The sequence below is a fragment of the Lithobates pipiens genome, unplaced genomic scaffold (genome assembly GCF_037356315.1).
Source record: "Lithobates pipiens isolate NorthernLeopardFrog02 unplaced genomic scaffold, aLitPip1_a1.2 Scaffold_28, whole genome shotgun sequence".
Classification (NCBI taxonomy): Eukaryota; Metazoa; Chordata; class Amphibia; order Anura; family Ranidae; genus Lithobates; species Lithobates pipiens.
In genome coordinates this window covers 47,198,762-47,222,996 of record NW_027507789.1, presented here as the reverse complement: position 1 = coordinate 47,222,996, position 24,235 = coordinate 47,198,762, and the positions used below count along the sequence as shown (strand labels likewise).

At 43.8% G+C, this 24,235-nt stretch overlaps 1 long non-coding RNA gene across 1 annotated transcript in view; it reads left to right on the top strand.

Annotated features, from left to right (window-relative positions):
* The window catches only part of LOC143934850 (uncharacterized), an 84,277-nt gene extending 60,269 nt beyond the window's left edge, over positions 1-24,008 (top strand). Inside the window, exon 3 of the long non-coding RNA XR_013263384.1 lies at positions 22,514-24,008. This is a non-coding gene — a long non-coding RNA (uncharacterized LOC143934850). The remainder of the gene's footprint in view (positions 1-22,513) is intronic.
* The last annotated feature ends 227 nt before the right edge of the window (positions 24,009-24,235 follow it).

Below are 24,235 nucleotides of genomic sequence, written 5' to 3'. Positions count from 1 at the left end.
TGTGGGATGGTGGCTGTGGTGGTGCCACTATTGGTTCCCCTTTTGGTGTTAGGGGAGAAAAGTATCATGGCCACTCCTCCAAACAGCACTGCATGGTGGTGCACTCGCATGTGCTGGTTCATGCCACTGTTACTGAGATGCCCTATGTCTCGGCCCCAGCTGACCTCCCTGCCACAGTGATTGCATTTGGCCTTCTGACCGACACCAATTCTTTGAAAATGCTGCCAAATGCTGGAACGTTAGCCACCACCTCGGACACTGCCTGATGGAATACCTTCCACTACAGTGGTCACACTCTCTTTCTGAGGTTCGGCAGGAGCGGGAGGAAGAGACCTGAACATCCCAGGTATATTGGGTGCTGTGATGGATTGAGGTCTAATGGTTGCATTGGCCCATTCTGATGCTGGAGGCTTAGAAAGCACTTGGGCAGGGGTCTTTTCAGGAGAAAAAAGTAGTGGGGACTGAGGGGAGATACTTTCTGGGCTGTCTGTGGTGCCAACATGGGTAGAGGGCTGGAAATTAAATTTGTCTACAACAATGTCAGGGAAGCCTGCTTCCACCTCTTTCACATTGCCAAGGGAACAGTGATCATTAGAAGCAGTAAACTCTGTCTCCTTGCTGACCACTGCCAAGCTCCCTGTAGTGCTGATGGTGATGGCACTGGCAGCAATGGTGGTGGTGACATCATCATGAGCCTCGGCCTCCTGACCTGTTTCCTGCTGCATGGCCAGGATCTCCAGCTTTGGCTGCACAAATGTATGTGCACTGGGAACCCATTTGGCATGCCCTCTTCCATAAAAGGTACCAATGGGCAGCATGTTACCAGCAGCAGTGGCAGAGGTGGTAGCGCCACTTTTGCTATGAATTGTGCTGCTGGTTCTAGGAGGTAAATCCTGGGACAGCTTGCGACATGCAAATGTCTGCTGTTTGCCAGGCTCTTTACCACCAGCAGTCTTCACTCCCAGTCGCCTCAGCTTTATGGGAGGTGAGCTGAGCTCTGAGAGCGCAGAGACAGAACGTCCCACCTGCTGTTCATGTACACGGCTCATAGCTCTCCCTCTCCCAGCAGCACTCTTACTACTTTTTTGGCCTTGTTTGCTGCTCATTTTTCCTTTAAAAGTTAGAAAAATGTAGACAAAAAAAATATGATTTTGATTGCAGCAAACTAACACCAAAATCACCAAATGTACAAAAAAAATATTATACCAACAGAAAATAACAAAATATTAACTAAATGAAACAAGAAATTAAAAAAAAAATGATCTCTCAAAACCAACCAAAAAACAAATAAAACCAGAAACGAAACACTAAGGCCGCGTAGACACAGGTGGATTGTCTGCCCAACTAAGTTCGTCAGACAATCCGAAAGTCAGTCCGTCCAACATTTGAATGAACGGACTTGACCACACACGATGAACAGACAGTCCGCTGAAAGCTTGCGCGATGACGTGTACAGCACGTACGACGGGACTAGAAAAACGACGTCCAATACACTGCAATGCAACCTTCGGCCGTGTAAATCCTTTCTGAGCATGCGCCATACTTAGTCCGTCCAACTTGCCTACACACGAGCGGACTGTCCGCTGAAACCAAGTTTGGACGGACAAAATTACGGAAATTCCCAAAGACTTAGTCCGCCAGACTGTCCGCTGAAAAAGTCCGCTGAAGCCCACACACGAGCGGATTGTCCGCTGAAACACGGTTCAGCGGACTAAGTTGGGCAGACAATCCGCCCGTGTGTACGCGGCCTAAGAGATGATACACTTGCAAACTACAACTGATATAAACTAAAATGAACAATGAAAAGCTAAGGATTGCAAAGATATTCACTCAGATGCACAGACAAATAATCGTGTGATCTGCTCCACTACACTAACTAACCCACAAAGGGAAGTCACATGATCGGGCCTGCCCTGTAGGCCTCAGCAGCAGAAGAAAACCTCTGATTGGTCAACCAAGTCACGTGTTGTTTCCGTAGTAACGAAATTTGGACATATTGTCATATTGAGGTATATATTTTTTCCTTTAAATTCATCGTAAAGAACGTTCGTACAAGTTAACGAACCTAACGACAATTCGTATTTCGTACGAATTAAAATTGAATTTCGGACACGAAATACGAAGTACAAATTAATTCTAACATGAATCGGAACGGAACGAAACGAATTTATTGACGGCGCCCATATCTATTATAGATGTACTCATTTCTTAATTCTAATTTCCTAGCAAACATATTTAGGTGTTTGACCCACTCAAACAGGTCATAGTCCACTGTTGGCATGAAGGATAATCCCTTCTCCAACAACTTTTGAAGTTCTGGTCCTAACTCAAATAATGATAGATTAAACACTCACATTTTGTCCTGTTCTTCCTTTATATCTCCATTTCTAACATTGGTGGCTATTGGTTTCTGTTTGAGTTACTGCTCCTCTTCCTCATTTTGTGAGAGTATATGCACATTCCTTCAATAATCCCTAACAGAGTTGGAATAAAAATCCTCTTTGATTGGTTTTTTTTCCAATTCTGGTTTATTTGATGTAGAAGTACCCGCTTTTTCATTTATTTAGGGAATTTGTGTTTACCTATCTTCTATGTAAAACCACATGTAGACTTTTACAGTTGTGAAAAGCTTCCATCATACACAGTCCATCCTAGCCCTTGTACACACGATCGGAGATTCCGACGGAATGTGTCCGATCGGAGCGTTTTGTCGGATATTCCGACTGTGTGTGGTCTGCATCGGACTGTTTCCGTCGGAATATCCGTCGGACCAAATTTTCCAACATGCCGGAAATATTTTCCGACAAAATGCTCCGATCGGACATACTCCGATCATGTGTAGAGAATTCCGATCAGACAAAGTGCCACGCATGCTCAGATCAAATTCCTACATCAAAGCTATTGGCTACTAGCCTGAACGTAGTCCCGTCATAACGAAATAACGTCATCACGTTCTGAATGAACGGATTTTCCGGCAACTTCGTCCGACCGTGTGTATACAACAGTTTCGGACAAAATCCGTCGGACAAAATCCGTCGGACAAAATCCGACGGATTTGGTTGTCGGAATCTCCGACCGTGTGTACAAGGGCTTACATTTTTTTATGTTTCCTCATATCTTAATGCCATTGTACACGTTTAGCTGGTGTTCTCTCCAAAGATACAAAGTCGGGATATGGTTTAATTTTCTTTTATCTGTTAATGTTCTGTTTTTTCGTAAACTGGATATTTATGTTACTAGTGGTAAGTGTATCTTTTCAAAAAGATATTACAATACATAGTATATTTTGTTTGTATCTTATCCCACACCTCTGCAAATGCTTGAGTGTCTTTTCAGAAGTTAGGCCAAATATTTACTCAAATGTTACTTCTATCTCTTATTTTACATATTTGTCTTTTACATATTTCTCTTTACATATTTCTCTAAACAGGCCATCTCTCATTAGGATTATATACCCTCTCATAGGTTTTTTTACAGATCTCTCTAACAGTATCTATAATTGCAGTATCTATTTGGTTTGGCAATACTTTATTTGAAAACACTTTATTGACCTTTTGCAGTAAATTTCCAAAATCCACATTCTTTTCCAAAAAGCTTATCATTTCTTCCATTGAGATCTAGGAGACTTTCAGTTCAAATGCATAAACGTATAAATAATAAAATAGTTTTACAATCCTCTGTTTTATTACTGAATGATACCTTTGTGAGAGTTTGACAAAGAACCATTTAACCTCAATAGATGCATTCAGCACCTTACCCACTAAATATTTAAAATGTAAAAAATATACGGTACCTAAAAATATATATATTTTTTGTGTATTTATTTTATCTGCACCCTTTTTTATAGACACATCCTGTAACTCATAATGATAATTCTGTAATCTAAACATAATACACCAGCAGTATCTCTATTATTTCACAATTCCCATCAATAAAGCTTGTAAAGTGCTCCCCAACTATACACTACAATAGCATTTTCAAAGAGGAAAAATTCTTAATTTCTATATAGAGCATTCAGAGATTTAGATTAACGATTTTTAAATGTCTTTTTAATAAAAAAAAAAAAAAAGAAAACAGTGCAAAAAATATTTACAGAAAATATATTACAGAACAGATATATTTAACAGTAAAATAAGAGAGAATAAAAGTAAAAAATTTCCAAGCAAGGGTCACCTAGTTTTTGCTGCAGTGTCCAATTCACTAGCAGAGTAAGTCCAATTTGATATTTGAAAAAGTCTAACACAAAAAAAAGAAAAAAAGAAAGAAAAATCTACACAATCTTCTTTTTTTTGTGTGAATTTTGTGGTTTGTTTTTTTCATCAACATCTCCTTTTTTTGACAGTTTGCTCATCTTTGCATTTTTTGGGGTGTGTTTTGGATTTCAACTTACCACAACACCATTATTATCTTTTTTGTATTTTGTTTTTCTTTTTTTATACTACAGTTGTTTAGTGTTGGTGCCCCTTGTTGTTTATTTCACTTTGTATTTTTGAAATGTACCTGCCTGTATTTCTTCAAACAAAAAAAAAACCTTTATTTAGATGTCAAACAACTAAATAGGGAGGCATCGCTGGAGAAACTTGTCAATTTGGCGAAGCCTTTGGCCCCCAGGGCAGACATGAACTAATTAGAAAATGCTAACTTGGTGGCCTGAGGAGTACATATTTCAGGGAGAGAAGTCTGGTCCAGAAGTCCGAGAGATCAAGAAGAGCAGATGCCATCTATGTCCCCAGGATGTGGTTCTACAAGAGGCTTCATCCTCTGTCAGACCAAACTGAACCCAGGCCATCACTCTCTAGTCTTCCTTAGGCACTTCCCACCAGGCATCCTTCGAGGCTGTGGCTCGGCTCCTGTAGTTGTGGCAGGAGGAGGAGAAGGAGGGCGATGGCTGACCTCCTGGCTGCCACTTGCCACAGCCTCCCCCTGGCTGAGGTCTTCCTGTGTATGAAAATGGGACATAGTTTTAGTTTTGTGCTCATCAATCACACAATTTTGTGCTCATGACTGTTGCAAATTGAATGTTACCAAATAGAACAGACTATCATTCTGAGCCCAGAATTTTTCATTCTTGGCCCAAAAATTTTGGTTACTACTGTCTATTGAGATGTAAACCACTTTGTTAAATCACAACTTACTGATCAATAATAACATCTAGTTAACATCATTAAATGTACAACAAGAAATATGTTCAACAATGCTATACCTGTCTCAAGCTGGGTCCCTCCACATGTTGCTGCCTGGAAGGCCCAGGTTGGACATCAGAAGCCTCAGCTGGGGGTGAAGGAAGCCTTGAAGGAAGACTGGAGAGTGGTGGCGTGGGTTCCCCCTGGTCTGCCATAAAATGCAGCCTCTCGTAGTACAACATCCTGGGGTAATAAATGGCATCTGGATCTCCTGATCGCAGGGAATTATGGTGCTTCTTTCGCTCCCTGAGATATATACACCTCAGGGCACCAACTTTGCCCTTCACAAAGGTCATGTCTGCTGTGAGGACCATGATCTTCACCAAAGCCAGAAGTTTCTCCAGCGCTGCCTTTCTATTTCTTTGGTCAGTATAAAAGGGGTTGTTCTTCTGCCACAGGCAGGGCAGCTCCCTCAGCAGATCAAGGAATAGCCCCATAAATTGGGAGTTTTAGAAGGGATTCATCTCTTCTGCAAGACGAATAATGCCATGCTCAACCCTCCTAATCTTGTCCCAACATAGGCCTAGATAGAAGCAGTCTAGTCTAGTGATGTACCAAGTAAAAAATTGTACCTTCGTTTGCACGATCGGCGCGTCAGCTCCTCACTCGGTTCACAGATCGTACGTATGACACATGCGTGTTGCGTTTTATATACAGTGTTCATGCGTGAAACTCCGCCCGCCCCTGACGTTCTTTCTAGACTATTCCCTGCCCCTTCTCTTTCAGTGCAGTGGGGAGAGCACATGGCGGAGAGAACACAGGTGCGCAATCAGAGTTCCACTAACGAGGAGGAGGGCGAGGAAAGCCCGGAGCCTGAAACGTCACGATCCTGGAGGAGAAGATTTAAGGCCTCAAATATGTCTTTTGGAGAGATGTTGGAGATGGTGGACATATTGAAGAGGACCGACTATGATGGGAAGTATGGACCTTACCCAAACCCAAATATCAGAAAGGCCAAGATCATGACTAAAATTGTGAAGAGTCTTCAGAAGAATTTTGAGGTACAACGATCCAAGGATCAACTGAGAAAACGCTGGTCAGACCTGAAACTGAGGGAGCACGATCAGTACAGAAGGATCAAGCGTGTTCTTCAAAAAAGTAAGTAGTTGTCGTGTGTTCATATGATTATTCTTGCTTGCATACTGCTCCATGTGCTTTGATTTCATGTTGTACAGTTTAAAATGGCCACTTTCAAGTTCATGGGTTCAATCATTCGTAAGAAACATTGTTCTGCGGGTAAGTATTTCAGCTTAACAAAGTGTCCACAATAATGTTCTCACCTTTGAACTCGGCCAAAAAACACAATTGTACCACACTTCCAAGCAATGCTTCATATTCCTATTTCTGCCCTCTGTGTGCTAAGTATTCCTTTTTTACATTCTCATAGAGGAGAGAAGACGGGAAGTCTGAGGACACCAGGAACACCACACCTCCCAAAGAAGGCGAAATTCCAACACCAGAACCAGAGGAGGAGGAAGGAGAGATCGTTTAAGTTGGACAAATTGTCACCACAACAGATGAGTGTCGGAGACCACAGCTTCCGGTAAGCTCATCAATGTATGTTGTCATATTTATAATACATGGTGTTTTGTTTTGCTTTGTTTTTTAGGTGATGTGGAAGAAGAATCACATTTTACCAGTGAAAGTGCCCAGATCCTGATTGGGGAGATAATGGGGTGCAATCGGGATTTAGAAAATATACAGAAAAACATCAATGATCTTCAAAATAAAATGAAGAACCTCATTGATGTTTTGGGGAGAGTCTGAAACAATCCAAACTAGCTAGGGTTTTATTTTTGTGTTTTGAAAAAACAAATTTAGTATTTTACAAAAAGCCAAAATTGGTAGATGCACACAGTGTGTCAACATGCCCTATCTCCCATCATGGGGGATCAATGTACGTGTTTTGTGGAAAGTGGCTGAGATGAAGGGGTTGCAGCCCCAAAACATGTACATTGATCCCCCATGATGGGAGATAGCACATGTTGACACACTGTGTGCATCTACCAATTTTGGCTTTTCCAGGGGTGACACCCCATGTGATAACAGCAATATCAGCCCAGTTTGTACATACTCATGTCTGATATTGTCTTCACTTTTCAAAGTTGAACTTTGTAAGTTCCTGTGTTCTGTATGTTACGCTTTGATACATGCCTGTTTACACCAAAACGCCAAGTTACAAAAAAATAACCGCAAATAATGTTTTTGATACACCCAATATGTTGGTTTGTTGTAAAACCCTTTTATAAATGAACATGTGAATGTGCTTTGATTAAAAAGTTAAATTATCAAAAATGTGTGGCTTCATTTTTCAATGCGCAAAAGCAGTATTTGGAGTAAAGTTGTTGTTTTCTGTAAAAATGGGTGTTATTTACTAAAGGCAACTCCACTTTGCACTCCAAGTGCAGTTTCATGTGCACTTTTGCAGTGCACTTGTAGTGCATAGTGGATGTGCCTTTAGTAATTAACACCCACAGTGATGTGTAAATTTTGCCAATCATGCTATTTTCCTGACCCCACATATTTCTGCCATGGTGCGGAAAATGAGCAAGATTTTGGTCAGTAATGCACTACATACATTAGTTAAAAAAAACAAGGTGTGTGTGTAGCAGACCCACAACATAATAAGATTATCTGAAGAAGAGACTGTCCCCTCATCTCGCTCAGAACTTGGGTTTGCACTGTTGTAGAAAAAGGCACAACAAACATTATAAATTTACATATGAGACACCTAAAACCAAGCCAAGCAGTAAATGAAAACAAAGATTATTGTAGTTTCAAAGAAAAACTTATTACAAAAATGCCTCTCAGACATTGTCTGGCATATCAATACCCACAAAGTACTCCATGTTTTAGGTTCGGACCTCGCGGGGGCGCTTTGGGGGGGCAAGCCAGGACGAGCAGCTTCAAGGGCCGTGAGATTATCATTTTCTGGCAAGTCTGCATCTGGGCCAACTGAGACCACATAGTTTGCTGAATGTCTTTTCAAGAAATTGTGCAGACTACAGCAGGCAAGCACTATGTGATTGATTTTATATTCCGCCATGTGGATTGGCGTTAAAAAAAGGCGCAAACCAGCTGGCCAGTATTCCAAAAGTGTTCTCCATGACTCTTCTGGCTCTGGCCAGCTGAAAATTAAAGATCCTCTGATCCGGGGTGAGGGTCCTCATCGGGAAAGGCCGCATCAGATGGTTTGCCAGGGCAAACGCCTCATCCGCGACAAAGATGAACGGGAGTCCTTCCTGATTCTCCTCTGGTGGTGGCAAGCCCAGACTGCCACTCTGCAGACGCCAGTATAATTCCGTCTGTGAGAACACTCCACCATCCGACATCCGGCCCTTTTGCCCCACGTCCACATACAGGAAGTCATAGGTCGCTGACACCACCGCCAACATCACGATACTATTAAACCCCTTGTAATTATAATAGTACGACCCCGAGTTGGGGGGTGGGACGATGCGGACGTGTTTCTCATCAATTGCACCTTGTCAGACCCGGTGAGCCCGAAATAGCAGGGGAAGGTCTCCCTTACGGGTCTGGTTCACGGCCCCTGGTAGGATGGACAGGAGGCACGGGAGCGCAGACGGGTATGAGAGCCTGGCGGGTTAGATGCTGAAGGAGAGATCTGACGGCAGGGTTCAGACAGGTAGACAGACTCTCACAGCTGGATGCAGGAGCAGATGCGAGCAGAAGGTGGTGAGCAGGTCCAGCCACAGGCACAGATGACAGCAGGCAGACAGTGCAGAAAAGGGATGAGCAAGTTCGAGTCCGGGTCACAAGCAGGTTTGGCAACAGGCGAGCAGCGTGGTACAAAGGAGCAGGCAGATGCGAGGTCAGAGACAGGCCGAGGTCAAAGGCAGGCAGCAGACAGGAAAATCCAAGGGACGAGCCGGGTAAACAGGAGTTCAGGAACACAAGCAAAGTCGCAGGCCACAGGGCACAGGAAGCTGCAGATCGGACAGCACCAAGCACACCATGGGGGAACACTTAAGTAGGCCGATTGGCACCAACGCGCACCGACGCAGGCTCACCAGCTCGCGTACGCGCACCCGCAATTGCACACGCGCACCCGCCCGCCCAGCAGCGCCAGCGTGCACCAGCACACATTGAAGCCCCGCAAGAAGGCCCAGTGACATGTCCCCTACGGGCAACTCTCTGACAGTGCCCCCTCCTCAAGGGCAGACTCCGGATGCCCACCCGGGCCAATCTATCCAAGTTGGCACTTTTAAAAGCACTGAGCAGTTCCTCCGCATGTAAATTACTTTCAGGTTCCCAGGAGTTATCTTTCAGACCATACCTCTTCCACTTGATTAAATACTGAATTTGGTTACCCCTCCTTCTACAGTCCAGTATCGCTTCCACTTCGAATTGCTCTTCATTATTAACGATTACGAGTTTAGGTGGGCCCGAGTTCCGGCCAGTGAAAGGATTAGGAGTAACAGGTTTTAACAAAGATACATGGAAGACTGGATGAATCTTTAGGGAACCGGGTAAGTCCAACTCATAAGTAACATCGTTAATTTTCCTCCTGACTGCAAAGGGACCCAAAAACTTAGGACCCAGCTTCCTTGAGGGACAAGCCATCTTGTGACCTCACAACATTCTCAACCGACGGGGACCACCCCACAGAAGCTTGTCTAATCCGGGACAGGAGGTCCCCCTGGAGAAGCAAAACATTTCCAGCAGGGAGGATGGTATCTGGAAGCAAGGTATCTTGGGAGTTATGAAACATATGGGAGAGGGCATCTGGCTTGATGTTCTTGGAGCCGGGTCTGTACGTGATGTAGAAGTGGAATCTGGAGAAGAACAGTGCCCACCTCGCCTGCCGTGGTTTCAATCTCTTAGCCGTTCTCAGATACTCCAGATTCTTATTGTCGGTATAGACCAGGATTGGATGTGCAGCACCCTCCAGTAAGTAACGCCACTCCTCCAAAGCTGCCTTTATAGCCAGTAGTTCCCGGTCCCCCACATCGTAGTTTCTCTCCGCTGCGGAGAGCTTTTGAGAGTAAAAGGCCACAGGGAAGAGAAGGGCCTTGGCACCTTGTCGCTGGGAGAGTACAGCCCCTACCGCGATTTCCGAAGCGTCCACCTCAAGGACAAAAGGCAGGGCAGGATCCGGGTGCTTTAGGATGGAAGTAAAAATTTCCTTCAGTTTCTGGAAAGCAACTTGGGCCTTAGGGGATCAACAGAAATGGTTTCCTTGCCTGGTCAATTCAGTGATGGGGGCGATTATAGCAGAGAAGCCCCTAATGAACTTCCGATAAAAATTGGCAAAGCCAATAAAACGCTGGACACCCTTTTTATTGGTAGGAGCGGGCCAATCCAGAATAGCGGACACTTTCCGAGGATCCATCTTGATACCGTCAACAGAGATAACCAGGCCAAGGAACTGTATGCTTTGGAGCTCAAATTCGCACTTTTCCAACTTGGCGTAAAGTCTATGCTGCCTAAGGCGAGTCAACACTTTCGGACGTGCCTGCGATGGTCAGAGACTGAGGAAGAGAAGATTAGGATGTCATCTAAGTAAACGATAACGTATAAATCTAACAGGTCACGGAAGACGTCGTTTATAAAGTGTTGGAAAGTGGCAGGTGCATTACACAGACCAAAGGGCATAACAAGGTATTTGAAGTGCCCGAACCGCGTACAGAAGGCAGTCTTCCACTCGTCCCCCTCACGAATGCGGATCAAGTTGTAGGCACCGCAGAGATCTAACTTGGTGAACACAACAGCGGATCCCAGTCTTTGGAAGAGTTCAGGCACTAAGGGTAGTGGTTAGCGATTTTTGATGGTAATTTTATTTAGCTCCCGATAATCTATACAAGGTCGTAGAGAGTGGTCTTTTTTTTCAACGAAAAAGATGCCGGTCCCAGCTCGGGAAGTAGATGGGCGAATGAAGCCTTTCTTGAGGTTTTCATCTAAATAGCCCTTCAGAGTTTCCAGCTCTTGCTCAGTTAACGGGAAAATTCTTCCAAAAGGGACCTCGGTTCCGGGTAGAAGCTCTATCGGGCAGTCGTAAGATCTGTGCGGGGGTAAGGTTTCCTCTCCTTTCTTGCTAAACACATCCGCAAAATCCCGATAGGGCTCAGGAATTGCTTGAGGTGACTCAGGGTCAGAGTCCAGACTGAGGAGCTGAGTGGACGTGGAAGGGACTTCAAGAAAGCAGTGCTGTTGGCAGTAGCTGGAAAGAAACTCAACCCTCCCTGTGGCCCAGTCGATGTTGGGGTTGTGGGCTTGTAGCCAAGGCATTCCCAAGATAATGGGAAAAAGAGGTGAAGAGATGGCGTCCAAGCAAAGGAGTTCACGGTGGTTAGGACCCATAGTGGCCAGCAAGGGGATGGTTTCCTGGGTGACAGGACCAGAACTTAGGATGGAGCCATCGGCAAGGTGCACCGCCAGGCTCTGGGACTTCGGTCGGAGGGGAATGCGGTGATTGGCAGCAAATGTCTGGTCAATAAAACAACTACAGGCTCCGGAATCAATTATGACTGGAACTGGGATATCCTTGTCAGGAAGCTGTAGAACGACAGAGAGAGTAGGTGAGAAGTAGACTTGGGCAGATTAAGAGCATGCTTGAAAGGAATCGGAAGAGACTTATGTATCTTGTTAGGACAAGATCTCACGTAGTGACCTGGTTCCCCGCAGTACATACACAGGTTACTGGCTCTTCGACGTTGCCGTTCCTCCAGAGTGAGGGATGGACGAATGAGACCCAGCTGCATGGGTTCAGGGGGTTCAGGTCCCGGAGCCGGAGGAGCTAGGGTGGTCGGCCGAGAAGAGCTGGAAGCACTAGGAACCTTGGGGAGGACCCAAGTAGGCCGAAACTGGCTGGAGGACCTCTCAGAACGACGTTCCCTAAGGTGTTGATCGATTTGGATGGAGAGGTTGATGAGCTCTTCCAGAGACTGGGGGACACCGACCCGTGCCAGTTCGTCCTTGAGTGAATCAGACAAACCCATGCGGAACTGGTAGCGCAGGGCGGCATCATTCCATTCTGTATCAGAACTCCAACGTCTGAAGTCCACCACATAGTCCTCTACCGCCCAGCGCCCCTGCTGTAGGGCAAGGCAGCCTCCGCAGTTGCTCTCAGCTGGGGATCCTCATAGAGTTGGGACATAGTGGCGAAAAAGGTATCCAGACTGTCAAGGGAGGGCGACTTCTGCTCTAGGAGACAATGGGCCCAGGACTGGGGTTCACCAGACAGAAGAGAAATCACGAAGCCCACTTTAGTCGCTTCCAGGGAGAAGGTGCGAGGTTGTAAAGTGAAGTAAAGCTCACAAGCGTTGCGGAAGGACCGGAACCTACCGCGGTCACCAGAGAATCTCTCTGGAGTTGGTACCCTGGGTTCGGGAGGCAGCATTACTACGGAGGGTGCTGATGCTGGTCCGGCAGCGGAAACTCCTGGTTGGTGTGACGACAGTACCTGGATTTGGTCTTCCAGTCTGGTGTAGCCTTCTTGCAGACTCTTCACGGCTTGAGTGAGACCCGCCAGGTGTCTTCACAATTCCTCCATGGGGGAGGCTCCCTGCTCGGGCTCAGACATGGCTGTCCGATACTGTCAGACCCACGTACCTGACAGGTGAGCCTGAAATAGCAGGGGAAGGTCTCCCTTACAGGTCTGGTTCACGGCCCCTGGTAGGATGGACAGGAGGCACGGGAGCGCAGACGGGTATGAGAGCCTGGCGGGTTAGATGCTGAAGGAGAGATCCGACAGCAGGGTTCAGACAGGTAGACAGACTCTCACAGCTGGATGCAGGAGTAGATGAGAGCAGAAGGTGGTGAGCAGGTCCAGCCACAGGCACATATGACAGCAGGCAGACAGTGCAGAAAAGGGATCAGCAAGTTCGAGTCCAGGTCACAAGCAGGGTTGGCAACAGGCGAGCAGCATGGTACAAAGGAGCAGGCAGATGCGAAGTCAGAGACAGGCCGAGGTCAAAGGCAGGCAGCAGACAGGAAAATCCAAGGGACGAGCCGGGTAAACAGGAGTTCAGGAACACAAGCAAAGTCGCAGGCCACAGGGCACAGGAAGCTGCAGATCGGACATCACCGAGCACACCATGGGGGAACACTTAAGTAGGCCGATTGGCGCCAACGCGCACCAACGCACGTGCACGCGCAACCGCTTGCGCGCACGCCCAGCAGCGCCAGCACACACCAGCACACATCGATGCCCCGCAGCGCGTCCAGTGACATGTCCGCTACGGGCAACTCTCTGACACACCTCCACAATTGGGAAAGTCCCAACGACTGGCAAAGTGGGAGGCCACAGTCTGCCATTCCTGTGGCGTTGAAGGAAACTGTGGAGTGAAACAAGACAAAAAATTTGTAATTTTGCACATCAACATTGAAGCAGATTAGACGCCAACATTTTTGGCCAAGATCAGTATAACATTTTGGGAAATTAGTTTTTAAAGCCTAAAGTATATGGTCCCCTTATCAGAATCATCGCCACCCCCCCCCCCCCCCCCCATCTGATGGGCCCTTGCAAAAAATGAGGGGGGGGGATGTTTTGGACAGGTAACCCTTGATTTGGTAACCCACTTGATTGAGAGCTGAATGCCTAAATAATGTGTGATACTTTGGGAAGCCCCTCCTTACTTACACTATTGGCAGCCCACCGGAAAGGTAAGAAGTCTCATAATACCAAAAAGAAAAAAAAATGGAAGCACATTTTGACATTCTGCTATTACCTATCAGGATAATAATAGGGAAAAAAATAACATATAGCATTTGAAAGTATTGAGGCAGGCCCTTGCACTACATGCTTTGGTGAATTCGTCCAATGTGACCATAAAAAAGGTAGGTATAGTGTGTATTGGGTTTGGTAAAGTCAGAGGATTGCTATCAGCTGACCTAGCAGTTGGGGGGAGGGGAGTTCCTAATGAGTTTGGCCCAACCAAAAAAAAGGGCACTCTGCATGAATTGAAGCACACACATAACATTTGTAGAAATTTTAGGGGGTGTTTAGGGGAAAGCAATACTATGGAGCTGACAAAAGACATTGCTAAGTGACTAGACTATAGTTTTATGGGCCCAGAAGAGCATGGTGGGGACATTAGTGAAGGCAAATATGCATGAGGACAAAGGGGCAAAGCATATGAATTAGAGCATATTGCAATCATGGTAATTAGGGAATGAGGAAAGAAATACAAGACATTAGCAATCATTAAATAGATAGAATGTGATGTTAAAGGAGAAAACTTACCTTCATATAGTCCTTCTGCAGGACCTGAATGATGGCAGAACAGGTCTCTGGAATTATGATCCCCAGAGCCTGGGGGGAGATGCCTGTGGAGAACTTCAGGTCCTGAAGGCTTCTCCCTGTCGCCAAGTAGCGCAACGTGGTGATGAGCCTCTGCTCCGGAGTGATGGCTTGCCGCATGCAGGTATCCTGCCTGGTGATGTAAGGGGACAGCAAAGCCAGCAGACGGTGAAAAACGGGGTCCATCATCTGGAGATAATTCCTGAAATCATCAGGATTATTCTTCCGGAGCAAAGGCATGTGCGAGAACTGGTCACGCTGGCGCAACCAATTCTTGGTCCACAAACGCCTCCTCTTCTTTTTCATGGACCGGGCTTGTGTGAAAGCTAAAAGCCCAACACCAAGCCCCTGCACAGCACAAACTCTACGACGAGTATGTACACGAAACGGTTTAAAGCGGTCGGCTGGTCAGAACGGACAACAGAAAGCACCGATAAACAGCAATGCCTGAAAGAACGACCTGAAAAGCAGAAGCAAGCCGACAATAAGCAATGCAAATCAAAGCGTACTATACCAAGATATAGTCCACAATGAGAAACAAATGCTTACTGACTACAAGCACTGATAATCAGATACGCAAAGACAAGCAGAAACTGAAGAGCAGTACTGAACTGAAGCACAAATCTGAAAAGTGCGAATCGTCTCTCACCAAACTTCTACTAACACGCGATAGACACGAGATCAGCAGAAGGAGTCCAAAGGATGCCGACGTGGTGTTGAACTTCCATTTTCTAGTCCCGGCGTACGCGGCTTACGTCACCACGTTCTTGGCAACTGTAACTTCCGACAACTTAGTCCGACCATGTTGTATGCAACATCACTTTCGGACCTCTTCCGGACTAAATCTAAACTAAATCCGACGGATTTGGTTGCCGGAATGTCCGACTGTGTGTACGGGGGCTTAAACATTAACACACCCAATCAAAGGATTCAAGGGATCTGTTGATGGGTGTACTGAAGTATTTTATTATGTTCCAGCAGATGCATACGTAAAGGCCAACTACCTTAAATACATCTATATTTGCATCTGAAAAGATTTCACAATCCAACAACCAGCATATTATTTAGTTAAATTAAATTAAAATGTGTTAGATACCAAATGTATAATGCCGATGTAGGTTTTCCCTAAGAAGTTGAATGAGTCTTATTAGCTTTCTGGCCTTTGTAATATAAGAATACGTTGTGTCTAACTATATGGTATCTTCTTCTCTATTCTTATGACTACTTTTTAGGAAGGTAACTCCATCACAACAGGAATTATGAATTATGTATAAAGTTTGGCTTTGGTTGTTTTGTTCTTACAGACTATTTATTACAAGCCCGTATTAGGAACGTTTTGCAGACCCTGCTAGTGGAAGCTTCTGGCCCCTCTACAGTCTATTTAACTTTCTTTGCTTTGGTCAAATTTTTTCTAAGCTGGGCTGTGCTCCATAAAAGTTGTCACCTCCCATTAATGCAGATATGAAATCTCAGACATAAGATTTAAGTCTGGCTTTTTGTTACCAAGAGGCGTATTTAAAAGAAAATTAGGGTGGCACAGTGTTTCCTCATTCTCCCACAGAGTTTGGTGTTTGTCACCACACTATCACCACAACATGGGCCAATTATTACAGTAATACCCAGGAAGGGTTTTAAAAAAGCAGCATATACAATATGTGAACAAAATGTAGTTTGGTGTATGGAGAGCTACTTTGATCTTTCTAACTAGTGTGGTCAATTAAACAAACATTTTATTTAACTGACTTTTATTTCAACTCTGCCAGTGAAAATAATATACTTATTTTCTTGGCAGGTTAAGTTGCACCTGTAATTAAATTAACAGCTGCATATTTATAGAAAGTGAGTCCATCCTTTGTCTGCATCCCCCGGCGTTGTTACACCTGCTGTAGATTTATGTGGGCTGCTCACTCAATGCCAGGTAAGATTACTAAAAGAATACATTGACACTAAAAAACACCCTAATGCAGCCTGTTCTGCTAGTCTTATGTGCAAGTGCTAAAGCATGTGGATGCTATGGTCTTAATATAATGATCTGCAAGCCTATTAACTATGGTAGCCTTCAACATGAATAGCCTGCAGTGTCTAATTATCCATATTAAATAACTGCTCCTTGTTGGAAAAGATGTTCAGAGAAGCCGAGTCAAAGCCTTATGGGGAAAAATATAAGGTTAGTTGGATTCCTTTAATTGGTCTTGCTGGCCATACGGTATGTATCGCTCAGTTATTATCATTATTTTGCAGCGCAATTCATTTTTGGCTCTGATATTAGGGCATGAAATGTTATCACTTTCCCCAGAAAATTTAAAATGAAAAATATTTGTAGTATGCTTGTACAACTGTTCTAAAGTCAAAAAGTCCAGTTCACGTTATGTAAACACATATTTTTTCTTAGTTTTGAATAGATTAGGGAAGGAGGCTTCAAGGCACGAAAGGGGGGCAAGCAATCTCTCTCTTTGTATGGACCCGTTGTTGTAAGAATGTAAATTGAGTTATATCCTGATTGAATATGTTAAAAAATTGAAGAAACCTTTGTTGCTCAATGGAGAGAACGTACAAGTCCTGATTAAATTGGATGGCTTGCTAAACAAATCACCTGAGGAACTTTCTTCAATCTTGTAGTTAGAGTATATATTTTACTAACTACAGAACAATTGGGTTTGCCCCCTCCACCTCCATGGGTATTTACACCATATATACCCCTAACATAGCTGTTCCTGTTGAGGGTCTCTGTGTCCCTCCCTCCAGGGTTTTTGGTGTTGGTTGTACTTTAATGGGGGTCTTTATCAAGTGGAATCTGCTACTATAAGAATTGAACCTTGGAGTCCTCCTGAAAAATTTGGCCTTGTCACCACAAAACACGTAAAGGCGGTCACAAGGTTAATAAGGAACCCCTTGATACCATCTACAGCATGTCTAAGCCGTTGGGGAGTTTTCTCTCAGGAAATAAGGTGTTTAAGCATTTTAACTGCAATACATTTATGTATTTTAAATTAAGATGTGTTAATAAAAATTGGTAACAAAATATTTTAGTCTGTGCACACCAATAAAGTCCAGTGCTTTGATACATAATGGATATAATGCATTGTAACCAATCCCCTCTCCACTAAAATATAATTAGAGTGAGGAAGAATGAATCCCTTTTTAGTTCTTATTGGGTTCCATGCCCCTGCTAGTGAGATTCACCCCTTTATGTCTCTTGCAAACCATCATCACCAAGACAAATGGTTAACGGAAATCATAACATTTTGAGCTGCCACCAGTCAAGAGGTGAGGGAAAATCCTCCAATGTTTAGTAACAATTCTCTGAGATCCAGTCACTTAGGGAAATTTCCTCTCATTTCCTGTTGCGTCTCCAGGACAGGAAGTGAAGGAATACCCCCCCCCCCCCCCCAACAGGACACAGACAGCAAAAATAACCTCATCAAGATTTTAACCCTTTCCTACTGTTAAACTAACAATATGTATTTTGGCAAAATCACTTTGCTTTTTTATTCTAGTCGGATTTAAGCATGCTTTGGAAGCTTGAATTTGTTTGTGTCAGTAAGCGAAAGGAGATAGCGCAGCACAGGCTCTAGGAGCAGAACCCCCCTCCTTACATGTGATGAGCTTTCTAAAGTCTTGCTGCAGTTACATAGAACTCAGGTTATGATAAATTAAAAGTATGGCCAGTATTTTTCGTTTTAATATACTTTTATTGAAATTTTCATTGTAGAAATTTATAGATATTTACAAAAGAAAAGAAACACAATTAGCAACATGAAAACGTAAAGTAAAGTCCATAGGTTCCCTAAGTATAAGTATTGCTAATATACCCATGGGCATTAACATAGATTTCCATGAAAAATATTAAGATTGATTTGCAAGTGTACATTAAGGATTAAGGATTGAGCATTAATAACCATAATTAAATATAGAGAAAGGCAAAGAAAAAAGAGAAAAAGAGAAAGGAAAAAAAAAGAAAGAGGTTATGATGATTATTAAAACTCTTTTTTTATGCTTTTGCAGCCTCTGTGCCCATAATATGCAGCCTCTATGCCCATAATATGCAGCCTCTGTGCCCATCATATGCAGCCTCTGTGCCCATAATATGCAGCCTCTGTGCCCATAATATGCAGCCTCTGTGCCCATAATATGCAACCTCTGTGCCCATCATATGCAACCTCTGTGCCCATCATATGCAGCCTCTGTGCTCATCACATGAAGCCTCTGTGCCCACCATATGCAGCATGTACCCATCATATGCAGCTTCTGTGCCCATCATATGCAGCCTTTGTGCCCATCATATGCAGCTTCTGTGCCCATCATATGCAACCTCTGTGCCCATCATATGCAGCTTCTGTGCCTACCATATGCAGCCTCTGTGCCCATCATATGCAGCCTCTGTGCCTAATATATGCAGCCTCTTTGCCCATCATATGCAGCTTATGTGCACAGCCTCTGTGCTCATCATATGCAGCCTCCGTGCCCATCAGACCAGGAAAGTTTTTAAAAAATATTGTTTATTATAGAAAAATTGGTTTTAAATTCATCTGATGCATCATCTCTAACAGCTACGTTCACTAGTCCATCATACTAGAGGGCAGCTACAGTAATGTTTGTATCTCTGCACCGAAATAGATTTTAATGTTTCTACTCTTCTCTACTGTTACTATATTTCAAACCAATTTTTCTATAATAAACAATATTTTTTAAATACTTTCCTGGTCTGTCCTTAAATCCTGAGGGGTTATGCTATGCTCATGGGCTTTAGGCTTTGTCTGTTTGTCCATTGGATTGGCCAGACCAGGTTATACACGCACTGTCATTCCTTAATGTTCTATTAATCATATGCAGCCTCTGTGCCCATCATATGCAGCTTCTGTACCCATCATATGAAGCCAGTGCCCATAATATGGAGCCACTGTGCCCCCCCCCCCGCTCGCACACTGTCAGACCGACAGTTTTCCCATCTAAGTGGCGGCGGCGAGCTGTGGGACGGGCAAACGACAGCTCCTGCATCCTCCATATTCATTTGCTTTGCTAACACACCTGGGTGGGCTCGTAGTGCAATGCTCTGCGCCACGAGTCTACCTTTTTTGAAGCCTATTAGAGCCTATGGTTCTAATCAGGTGATTTAAAAATACCCCCTACTGGAATTTAGGTGCCCAGTGTCCAAAAAGGGGCCAGGCGCCTAAATAGGGGGTGGCTACAGAGGCCATGGATAGAATCATGCAATGCATGAATCTATCCATTTTACAGGGGGGTGGCTGGAGAGAGGGGGTGGCGCCTGTGCGCCCTTAATGGATGAACCGCCACTGATTGCTGTAAAGAGGATGTTTTGCCAGTCTTTTGTGTAAAAGGATGATGACTTTCATAAGCCCTGTCTCTCCGAAGTCCTAACACTGCTAGAACTTATACTTGTCATGCAAGTATAACTAACATATAATATTTGAACGGCTTTTACAAATGTAATGCATAGACACATGTACACGAATACAAATGTATACTAAATGTAATGTTTTCCCTAAAGATATATGCCACTCATCCAATACAATACAGCTTGAACCCTATAGAAGCAACAACCCAATCAGTCCTGACTCCTGAGGAAGCAAGTTAATCTTGCGAACCGCGTTGACATATGAGTATAGAGGAACTGTGGACTTGATTCCCGATATCCACGCTGACATCATACATGTTATTTCTATTGGACTTTTTCTATACCATATAATACTGCTGGGCTGGATTTGTATCTCCATATTTGGGATTGGGTATCTTCTGATCTATTGAATATAGAGGGTGTAATCTTGATTTTATATAGTTGTTTTTTTAAATATTCATAAAAATAAAAAATTGTTAATAACTTTTAATGTAAATGAACTCTTGTTATGCCTACAGTCTGCCTAGTTTTGAGACAATAGGGTTCTATTTCTCTCTTTTTTCTGTTAGAACTTAACTTAATAGCGCTAAACAGGAAGGGAGGACTAAGGATGAGCCGAACACCCCCCAGATCGGTTCGCATCAGAACATGCGAACAGGCAATAAATTTGTTTGAACAAACGAACACCATTAAAGTCTATGGGACTCGAACATGAAAAATCTAAAGTGATAATTTTAAAGGCTTATATGCAAGTTATTGTCATAAAAAGTGTTCGGGGACCCGGGTCCTGCCCCAGGGGACATGTATCAATGCAAAAAAAGTTTTAAAAATTGCCGTTTTTTCGGGAGCAATGATTTTAATAATGCTTAAAGTCCCCTCCTCTTTTCCTGCGGCCTGCCAGGTTGCATGCCCTAAACACTTTTTATGACAATATAAGCCTTTAAAATTAAAACTTTCGATTTCTCCCATAGACTTTTACAGGGTGTTCCGGGGCTTTTCGAATTTGCCGTAAACACCCCAAATTGTTCGCTGTTCTGCGAACGGGTGAACAGGCAATGTTTGAGTTGAACATGAGTTTGACTCGAACGCAAAGCTCATCCCTAGGGAGGACACAGAGAGACCCCAAATAACATAAGTAAACATGTTATAGTGGCTCCAAATCCACCACTAGATGTTAGCCTACATCAAACAAGGGTGACCTGATACAATTCAACACAACACATAAAAAATATATGTACGTGGGTTAGAAAAACCCTTTTGTGAGCACCTGCATTTTTCTGCACTTAAAATACACAGATCTCACACAGAAAACTATTGTGGAGCCCACAGTGTGGATAATGTGGTGCATAAAAATGCAGCATGGATTTAATTTTCCTGCAATGCATTGGTGCTTTCTGTCCTTTAATGCATTTCTCTGCACCATGGATCAGCTGCAGTGCATAGAATGAATTCAAGTATAACTAAAGTCACTAAATTTTTTTGTTTTAAATAGCACAGAGGGGGATTAGAACACTGTAAGATTGTATTGCTGTCTGTGTCCCCTTTAGGGGGATTCATCCCCTTTGTCTTGTATACCATTCTCTTTGAAAGTGAAGGTAAAAAAAAAATCTAAATTTTTGGGTTGTCCCCAGGTAAGTAATAGATGGAAAATCTTCTAATGGGGACACTAGTTCTGGATAACCAGAGACCCCCTTAGTTTGAACAGATTTTCTCTCACTTCCTGTTTTGTCTATTGGACAGGAAGTCAAGGGAAGTCTACCTAATGGGACACAGATGGCAAAATGCTGACAGGGGTTATAATCCTGAATTACTCTATCCAAAATTAATTAAAAAAATATTGCCTTTAGTTCTACTTTAAATGTCACTTTGTTGTAAATGCCAGTATAAAACAGATACTGGTCCTAGCAGAGGCCCATTTTGCATAAAATAAATACAGAATCTCTTCTGGGATGAAAGGCTTTCTACTAGCAATTTGTTTCCACTAAAGTTATCAGCGGGTGGTCAGACAGACGGGCTCATCCAACCACTCAAATATCTGTCTATTGAAATTAAATGACTCACTTTAATGTTCAACTAAATCACTCTTAGTAATTTGCAAGGCAGCTGATATAGGAAACCATCAAACTTTTTGACTCCCAGTCTATTTGTCTACTAAAAACCAATGGGATGCCGCCCTAATCTGAATTACAACCTCTGATTGGTTGCACTTTGCTTATTATTCTTTTTTTTTTTTTGCCTTGCTGAATAAGTGTTTTTTTTTGTAAAATAGAGATCCAATCAACATACATTACATTCATTAGAGATTGCTCCATTCTCTACTTTGTCTCATAATGAAACTCTCTACATTTAGTTATCCAGCTCTCAATATCCATCAATGCACTGTATGTGCTCCGAGAGTCGTCATGGCAACTATTCATTGTCATTAAAAGAATAATTAGACAGCAGAATAGGAACTTAGGACAACTCCTGAAGCTTAACCTTTTTCCCATTGCCGTTTTAAATATAATTACAGAAAAATGACTGTCCATGTGTAGGTTTCCATGCAGTCGGAGTAATAGTGTGCATGTTTTTATTTAAGATAACCTGCTCCTTAGAATATCTGTTATATCATTTTTGGAAAAGGAATATCCAGTTAAGGACCAGCCATTTTTCTGTAACTTTTTGTTTATTTATGTTAAAATCTTTTTTGTTTTTTGTTTTGTTTTTTGCTAGAAAATTAGAGTCCATTCATACAGGGGCAACACGACTTCCAGAGCAACTTTTGGAGGCAACTTGGACATGACTTGAGTATGAATAACAGCGCGACTTGGAGCGTCTTCAATATGACTTCGGGCGACTAAAAACACGACTTTAAGACTTTGGCCGTGGCCAATCAGAGAATAATCAGCTCTCGAGGGGGAACTCCACGCCAAATTTAAAACAAAAAACCGGCATGGGTTCCCCCTATACGAGCATACCAGGCCCTTAGGTCTGATATGGATTTTAAGGGGAACCCCCCTACGCCAAAAAAATGGCATGAGTGTCCCCCAAAATCCATACCAAATGCTTATCCGAGCACGCAGCCTGGCCAGTTGGGAAAGGGGATGTGGACAAGTGAGCGCCCCCCCCCCCCTCCTGAACCATTCATAGTTAGTAAGGTTGAATAAAGACACCAGTCCATCCAGTTCAACCCGAGTGTCTACAATTGTCCCTATCCCTGTACATTACACACTCACATCGGTCCCTACCCTCAAGGAGCCCACAAGCCAAGGTCCCTATTCATATAGTAAGGCCAATTTTGGACAGAAGCCAATGAACCTACTTGCATGTCTTTGGTTTGAAAGGGGCAACACGACTTCCAGCACAACTTTTGGAGGCAACTTGGACATGAGTATGAATAACAGCGCGACTTGGAGCTTCTTCAACATGACTTCGGGCAACATACAACACGTCTTTGGCCGTGGCCAATCAGAGAATAATCAGCTCTCGAGGGGGAACTCTACGCCAAATTTTAAATAAAAAACCTGCATTTGTTCCCCATGAGCATACCAGGCCCTTGGGTCTGGTATGGATTTTAAGGGGAACCCCCCTAAGCTGAAAAAACGGTGTGGGAGTCCCCCCAAAATCCATACCAGACACTTATCCGAGCACGCAGCCTGGCCGGTTAGGAAAGGGAATGGGGACGAGTGAGCGCCCCCCCCTCCTGAACCGTACCAGGCCGCATGCCCTCAACATGAGAGAGTGGGTGCTTTGGGGAAGGGGGGCGCCCTGCGGCCCCCCACCCCAAAGCAGCTTGTCCCCATGTTGATGAGGACAAGGGCCTCTTCCCAACAACCTTGCCTGTTGTTTGTCAGGGCCTGCGAGCAGGGGACTTATCGGAATCCCGAAAGCCCCCCTTTAATAATGGGGCCCCCAGATCCCGGCCCCCCACCCTATGTATGTATGGGGTACATCGTACCCACATTACTTTAAAAACACAGGTTTTTAAAGTAATTTCTTAATCGGCTCCAAAAAGATTCCAAACAGAAGCTGCACTTCATGCAGCATATGAGTTGTGCCAACAGGTGGCGCCTAGCCTTAAGCTGACAATACATGGTACCATCTGAATGCGCAATCTCCTTTAGATCCACCAACGACTGTGCAGTGCAGGAACCTGCCAAACAAAAAAGTAAATAGATTACTTTGGCAATGTGTGCATAATTGTGTTGCACTGCTGAAACAATAATAAATCCTGTGCTAAATAATCAACCTCTGTGCCTTGTGAATTCTTAAAACAAATATATAAGTATCATATGAATGAATGACTGTGCAAAACCATCCATATAGTCTATAGATTATATAAAATACAGTCCCATATTCATTACATATACAGTGGGTATAGAAAAAAATCACCACCTTTAACCGCTTTCCAACCAGTGCACACACATATACGTTGGCAGAATGGCAAAGGCAGGC